This window comes from Arvicanthis niloticus, chromosome 22 (genome assembly GCF_011762505.2).
Source record: "Arvicanthis niloticus isolate mArvNil1 chromosome 22, mArvNil1.pat.X, whole genome shotgun sequence".
Taxonomy (NCBI): Eukaryota; Metazoa; Chordata; class Mammalia; order Rodentia; family Muridae; genus Arvicanthis; species Arvicanthis niloticus.
The window spans coordinates 31333865-31342011 of record NC_133429.1 but is presented as its reverse complement, the minus strand read 5'-3'; the positions used below and the strand labels follow the sequence as shown (position 1 = coordinate 31342011).

Here is an 8147-nt window from a genome sequence, read left to right as displayed (position 1 = left end):
TATTTTTGGAGTCTCCAAGAGGAGGACTGGCAGTCCTTGACATAGTCACAGTTATTTTTGGTACATTTTAAATGTCTATTGACCTTGTCAAGTCTATGTGGTTGAGATGTGAAAGGTGGAACATTTGCCAGATGTTGCTTTCTGGAAGGTTAGTTAATATTTTTATTTCTCATTTTTGTGTAATGTTTGTTACTTATAATGTTGGTATCCTAATACTTTGGTCTCTGCCTCTGTCTCTACTTGTCACTGATGTAGGATTCAGGATATAGTACAACCGTGATCCAGGAGATGCTACTGTCAGTGCACATACATAATGTCCTATAACTACCTAGAATGAAAACATGCTTCCAGCAAGCCATCCTGTCATCCAGGTATCTGTCACCTGCAGGATGCCATGAATATTTCAAATATTCTTATTGAAATCAGAGCACATTTTGATCTATATGAGACTCGCTTTTTATTTATTATTTTGTTAAGTTAGAGAAAAATAGACCAAGCTGCATTTAAACAAGAAGAAAAATTTACAGGATCCAACACTTGCCAAAAGCAATCCAGAACGAACCAGTTCTTTTCTTTTTTGAATCTGACCATGGACCTCACCATAATCAAATCATGAAGTGCAGGCCTTCATTGTTATCCTTTATCCACAAATAATAGCATTAAGTCATTCTAGTTTGTTGAGAACACAGACACTCATCTTGCCTGATGTCTGACCCTCTACAGCTTTGGATAAGTTGATTACTTACTCTGTGTACTTATATATTTCATGTAACTTAAAGGCAGTTGAACTATCATTCTCTACATTCAGTTGAACAGAAACCCTTACCCTGATTTCAGATGTTGTTGTGGCTTTATTAGTAACCTATTTTTCACTAGTGTTTTCCTTGAACTGCTAAGTATTCAAAAAAATAGCAAATGTTTCTTTTCCTTGGCCTTTGCTAGCATCACCTCAAATATACTTTTATTTTGCCTTTGAGATATATCCACCTAAATAATACTTACTTCACTAACCTCAGCAGCCTGACACAGTATATTACTTTTTGAGTCACTGTCCTTCTTTTCATTCCCACTATTTTCCTAGCAATGTATTTAAGAAAAGGCTTTTGTAAGGCCACACTGGATGTTGCTAGCTCTTCATTTCCTTTCATCTGTAAACTGAAAAGGATGGTGATTCAGTTGTGGAGCTCTAACTCGGTAGTCACTGGCTCCATCTGACTTTATTTTCTTTTCTTTCCAATGTGAGGATTCCTCCCGTAAATACCATGGTGTTCACTCAGAAAATTCATGTACTAAATTCATTTTATTTAGTTACGACACAGTGAACCTAATTGTTTATATCTTACTCTACTGATTATCAAATCACTGATCATCTCCGCATATACCCAAAAGACATTTCATCCTATCACAGAGACACTGGCTCAACCTTGTTCAGTTCTGCTCCGATTCAAAACAGCCAGATATTGGGAGCAACCTAGATGTCCCTCAAAAGATAAATGGATAAAGAAATTGTTGTGCATTGACAAAATGAAATATAACTCAGCCATTTAAAATAATGAAATCATGACATTCTCAGGTAAATGAATGGAATGAGTAAAGAAACCCAGAAAGACAAATATAGTAGTATTTGTTTATATGTTTATATTAGCTGTTATTTTCAATGATAACCAAGCTACAATTTATAGACAAAACAGAAGGCAGATATGAAGTAAGGGACTAGCAGGGGGGCAGATTGATCTTTTTAGGGATGGGAAATAGAATAGATAGAACTAGATGAGAGGAACTGGAACAGGACATCAAGTGGAAAATATGGCGATGAGCTGGAAGATGTAAGGAATACAAGGAAAGGCGGCTAAAAGTAAGGGCCATTTGAGGAGTAATAGGGAAATCTAATACAGTAGAAACTTCCTAAAATGGGTGCATATATGAAGGTGATCTAAATAAAATTACCAAATAATGAGGGAGACCGAGCACCAACTGAACATCTCTTGGCACCAAATCAATCTTCCAGTAACAAGATTGGGTTGTATTTAATTGTACTGTTGGCCAAAGGGGTCCTACAGGGACCTCCAAACAACCCAGGCTCTGCCAAGACTATCAGTTGCTCTCCACAACCTGAAAGATGTACCCTGTTGATAAAGATAATTGCTATATGACCCACTGGACATGGAGAGGTTGAGAGCTGGTACCTCCATAAAGTACTTTTGGTACAGGAAGGTAGTCTTCACCCCACCAAATGAGAAATGTAAACAACCCAGCCACAAAAACTTTGATCTACAATGGTGTCCTATCCACAAGACAATTGTGTCACAGAGTTTGTGGGAGTAACCAATCAATATCTGATTTGACTTAAGATCCATCCTATAATATGGAACCCATACCAAGCACTGCTTAAGAAACTAAAGACTTCTAGGTCTAGAGGAAAGCCAAATATTTTCTAATAAAAACAAAGTTTTGACAAAATGATACCTAATGACATTCTGCTATACTACTATGCTCATTGATTAGTGCCTTGCTCTGCCATCATCAGAGACACTTCCCCCTGTATCAGATGAGAACAAACACGTAGACCTACAGCCAGATATTATACAAAAAGTGAGAGAGACCTTGGAACATTCAGCCCTAAATACGATGTCTCCATCAAGTTCCTCCCTTGAAGCCTCTGGACAGCCTGTGAAAGAGGAAGCAGAAAGATTGTAAGAGCCATAAGAGATGAGAACAGCACCCAGACAAGACCCTCTAAATCTACCTGATTGATGCACATATGAACTCACAGAGACTGTGGCAGCATGCACCATATGGGGTCCTAGAGCTGGAAGAAGTAGACACAGGTCCTATCCTTAACCTAGAAGACAACACCTATCCATAACCACTTGCAAATGAGAAGTTAGCTTTCTCTAAGGGAGTCTCACTGGGGAAGCAAACTACTCTTAAGGGTAGGCTGTATGCACAGCAGTAGATGAATAACTGAAAACAAACTCAGTGGTGTCTTTGGAGGCTCCTTGTCTCAGAATGTCATGTCAGGAGGGTCTTTCTTTCTTTCTTTCTTTCTTTCTTTCTTTCTTTCTTTTCTTCCTTTCTCTTCCTTTTTTCTTTTTAAATGTAATTTAATATATATTATATATTTATTTATTATATAATATATTATATATTTATATAATATAATAATTTATTATATAAATATATAATATATCTATATATCTATATCCTCTTTTTATGCTACAAGTCCTTTGTCTATATAGTATGACTTTCAGTTCCGTGTTTTTATGGAATTCCTGAGTATTCAAACCAGCTTGACTCTACCTCTATACTTGTTTCTTGTGCTTTTTCTTGGGATCTTCCACTTATGTTTATTTTGTCTTGTTCCAATGTGGTTTTGTTTTAACTTATTGTATTATATTTTATTATTATCCCTTAACCTCATGGAGACTGAGGCAGCATGCACGGGGTATGCATGGGTTTGACCAGGACCTCTGCATGTATACATTATGGCTTCCAGTTTAGTGTTTTTATAGGGTGCCTAAGTGTGTGCATAAGTGTGTCTCAGATTCTTGTGTCTTCTCTTGAGCTCTTTTTCTTCTGTTTGTTTGTCTTATCCAACTCTGAGGTGTTATATTTTTGTTTTATCTTATTATATTATATTGTATTATTATCTCTTAAAAGCCTGTTTGTTTTCTAATAAGAGACAGAAGAGGGTGGATCCGGATGGAAGAGGAGGTGGGGAGGAACTGGGAGGAGTAGAGAGATGGGAAAACATAATCAAGATATATTATGTGGGAAAATAGATATGTTAGCAAGAAAAAAAAAAAAGAAAGAAAGAAAAGTGGTAATGCCAGGCCAGAGTAGACAAGAAATCAAAATGAATTGCTATGGTAGTCTTTAAAAGCATTTTTTCAGGGAAAATAATGTTCGTCAATTATCTTGCCATTAGAATAGGAAATTTCTGGGTTTAAAAGACTAATTCAAACTAAATTTCAACAACAAAAATGATAAAGCTTTTCTTCTCCATAAATTCATAAATTTATAATTTATCTCCTAGAAGAGTACAACCTATGAACAACACAGGGGGACAGGAGGCTGTTCATATGACATTGTACACAAGGTTTTTTCTTTCTTTCCTTCACTCCTTCTTTCTTTCTTCGGTTTGTTTATTATTTCCATCTTTTTTATTTATATGTATGTGTGTGCCTGTATGTATACCATGCACATGGAAGCACTCATGGAGGCCAAAAGAGGGCATCAAAGCCCTTAGAACTAAAGTGATAGGCAGTTGTGAGCTACCTGACTTTGATGTTAAGACCAGGACCTGAATCCTTTACAAGTTTGACTCTCTTCAGTCTTCGGTCTTCAGCAGCGCAAGCCATCTCTTCAGTCCCCAATTAGAAAGTTCTTATAGTTTTTCAAATATAGGCAAAGGGTCTTTCTCAATATTGGCTTAAGTAGATGAAATGATAGCAGCAAATCCACTCTTTCAGAAACTTGAGGGAGAGGGGAGAAAAGAACATAGAAGCAGCAGTAAGAACAATATAATGGCGAAATATTTGTAGCGGTTGTAACCCTTCTTACCTTGTGAGGTAGTGGGAATTAGTACCTTCTTTGAACTGTGTCTCTTAATCTTTGCAAAATCCCTAAAAGTATGTGTTATGTACATGCATTATGTACACGTGAGAAATAAGCAACCCAAGCCTCTCCAAGGCTTGGAGAGGTTCCTACACATCTTTCAAGGTCATACAGCCAATTAGTTCTAAGGCTGAGATTCTACAAAATTCTCAGGCCAGAAAACAAATGCCTAGTCAATCCCCTGTCTTAAATAGAAAAACCCAAAGAAAGTGGGGAATTCTTAAGAAGCAATGACAGAAAATGAATTGAAAGGAAATATATATATATATAAATGATATATGTATATTATATATGATATATATAAATATATATATTCATAAATATATATATATGATTGGAATATATATTGAATATATATATTGAATTGAAAGGATATATATATATATATATATATATATATATATATATATTAGAAGAATTGGTTAATTTTAATTTTTCACAGCTCTGGGTAATGTTATTTTTACCAAATTACTGACTTAACAATTAATGATGTAAGGTTTAAAGTGATGTGAATCCTGATGAACTAGAAATGTATGTACTATCCATCAAATGTATGTATATTCCACCAAAATGTTAATTTTATTCATATCTGTCTCATGCAAATATTTTCTGTGGTCCACAGAAATCCTTGGCTGAGTTTTTGCTTAATGATTTTCTGGTTTGTAAATTCCTTGATTCCCTTTTCTCCCATAAGACACACCTCTCTACTGTGTGCATCAGTTCAGCTAAGTTTCTATTCTGATTTTGTAAGCTAAAATAGATGGCAAAAAAAAATCGTTTAAACTGGAAACAGAAAAGTTCAATGATAAAGGAATAGGGAATTTTGACACTGAGGCGTGGGTTGTGTTAGAAGTTATTTTTTTAATTAATAAAAGTAGGACTTTGTTTATACACAAAAGCAAAATATTCAAAGTACAACACTGGTCTGAAAATAACAAGTAATTAAGGAAAGAATCAACATCATATACTCAAGAAAGGAGTTGGGTTGATTGTAAAAGGGATAGGAGTTCTAAATATAAAAGTACCTAAAATATAAATATAAAGTATGTAAGCAGGCTAATAGAAGTGAAAAGAATGAGTCAAGTTTATTGAACTTTCCTTTTAACAAACAATGGTGTGATATAAAGATGAGAATTCATACATAGTGTCTGCAAAAGGGATACATCTTGGGACTAAGAAGATGCCCAGTAAAGTATTTAGTAAGTATAAGAAGTTGAATTCAATCTGCAGCTCCCATGTAAAAACCAAGTGTGATGGTGCATGCATTTGTAATCTTAACACTGGGAAGGGAGAGGCAGAAGACCCGTGAAGCTCAGTGGCCAGCCAGTAGAACTTAACTGATGAGTTACAAGTTGTGGTAGTTTGAATATGCTTGGCCCATGGGAAGTAGCACTATTAGGAGGAGTGGCCTTGTTGGAATAGGTGTAGCTGTGTTGGAAGAAGTGTATGTCTGTGTAGGTGGGATATAAGGGATCCTTGCACTCAAGCTCTGCCCAGTGTGGAAGAGTCAGTCTCTTGCTGGTTGCCTTCGGATCAAGACGTAGAACTCTCTATATGAGCAGCATGCTGCCATGCTTCCACTGTGATGATGATGAACTGAACCTTTGAAACTGTAGCCCAGCCCCAATGAAATGTTTTCCTTTATGAGATTTGCCTTGGTCACTGTGTTTCTTCGCAGTAATGAAACCCCAACTAAGACAGAAGTCAAAGAGATTCTGTCTCAAAGAAGGTGGTTGGCATTCTCAAAGACAGTAAGTTTTCCTGAAGATAATAACCAAGTCATCCCTTGGCCTCCATAAACATGTGTATTGGTATGCACATATGTTCTTTCATAGATAGACACACACATACACACACATACACCCTCGCTTATTAAAACATGATGTTGTTGTTGTTGTACCAACCAAATAGGACCAGGCAAGGTCTTGTATGAATTCCCAAATTGTTGACAACGATATGCAAATATATGTTTTGGTCCAAAACAACAACAACAAACTACTTTGTATCCAGTTAGTATATAAATAATCTTCATCTTAATATTAAAAAGTAAAAATGCTATTAATTCTAAAATTAAGTACAGTAAAATATGCCCAAAGCCCATTTCTTATTACAAGCAACTGTCCCCTTCAAGAAACACTGAGGGGTAGGGGTGAGGTTTCTGACATATCCATGGCCCCTAGAAGGGACACTATGTGTAGACTATGAGGTGGACAGAAAAAAAAATTGGCTAAGATGATTATAGACCCAGGGTTTGGGACAGAAATTCAAAAATTCTATATTCCAATTCTAATCATTAATATGCTCTTTTCTCTATATGTTGTGGTTGGTAACTAGCATGTAGTGCTTAAAAATGTAACTAAAGAGAGAGGTATATATATTTTTTAAATAAAAATTTCCATTAGGTTGATATTATAATGCTCCTCCCGCATACACATCTTCATTGGAGAATACAGATATTCAATTTTTCTACCTCCTCTTACAAGGACCCCAACCGTTCCTCCTCCTTTTCAGGTCCTCCCGCCCCTCCTCCTTGGCCAAGCATTTCAAATCAACTTACAATGTTTGTTATCTCCTTTTTTCACCCTCGAAACTATTTTCAAATAAGGCTCAGGGGCTATTTTGGAAAACAGAAAGTGGATATTTACATAAAGTTACAAGTTATTTTCTTTGTTTACTTCTCATTCTAAATTCTTGATGACTGCAAACAAAGGACAAAACACAAGGGTTCGTGTCCCAGAAGGATACGTTTATGTGAAGGTCTTCTTTTGCCATATATTCAGAATAAGGTTCTTAATCTTAAACATTATATAAATAGAAGAAATTTAATTACAAGCCTGAAAAAATGTGTTACCGTTAATTGAATTCTTGCTAGTTACCTTTCCACACCAGTGTTAATAAAACTCCAGTTCAAAGTGGATGAGTTTGGGGAATTGAGATCGCTATTTATTTCCTTACCTGAGATGCCAGGATCATCCTGTCAGGAAAATAAAGAGCCCAATTAGGGGAGTGCTCATTTGTGGCTATTGATCACCTTTACACACAAACTGCTAAGATTTCTAAGCAAAACAAGAGGTTCAGAGGGCACTGAGCAAGGTCAAGAGAGCAGGGAAAGGCAAATCTCTGTTAGTGACATGAAAGTATCTCACCTGTGGAGTAAAGGGCTCCTGCCCTTGGGAGCTGGGCTCCACCCTAGGGCCGGCCAGCCTGCCCTCCCCGCCAAGCCTCCCAGGCTCCCTGTTTGGCATCTCTTCGTATTACCAAGCTATAAATTGCCCGGGAGCTTAGAGACAATCAGGTCACCGCGGCTCTCACAGGGGAAAAGCTTCTTACTTCCGAGCAGAAGGGTTCAGCTAGGAAGGAGGGAGAAAGCCCTTTAGTTCCCCGACCGTGCTGGCAAGGGGTGAAGAGAAATGGAGGTGGGGGCGAGCACAAGCCCAAGAAGGTGGAAAAAGCGTGTCTAACAAGGTCGCACTTGACCCAAGTCTCCAAACTTATTGGTCGCTGTATGGAAACTCCCTGGGCTCTCGACT

At 37.0% G+C, this 8147-nt stretch overlaps 1 long non-coding RNA gene across 3 annotated transcripts; it reads right to left on the bottom strand.

Moving 5' to 3' along the window:
* Nucleotides 1–1618: 1618 nt before the first annotated feature.
* Nucleotides 1619–8130, bottom strand: LOC143436168 (uncharacterized). 3 transcript variants are annotated; one of them, XR_013106363.1, is made up of 4 exons: nt 7764–8130; nt 7573–7591; nt 4279–4475; nt 1619–2668 (listed from the first exon to the last, which is right to left on the bottom strand). It is a non-coding gene; the product is annotated as an uncharacterized LOC143436168 (long non-coding RNA). The 3 variants fall into 3 exon arrangements; XR_013106361.1 differs by lacking the exon at nt 7573–7591; XR_013106362.1 differs by lacking the exon at nt 7764–8130 and having other exon boundaries at nt 7573–7750.
* Between the last annotated feature and the right edge of the window lie 17 nt (nt 8131–8147).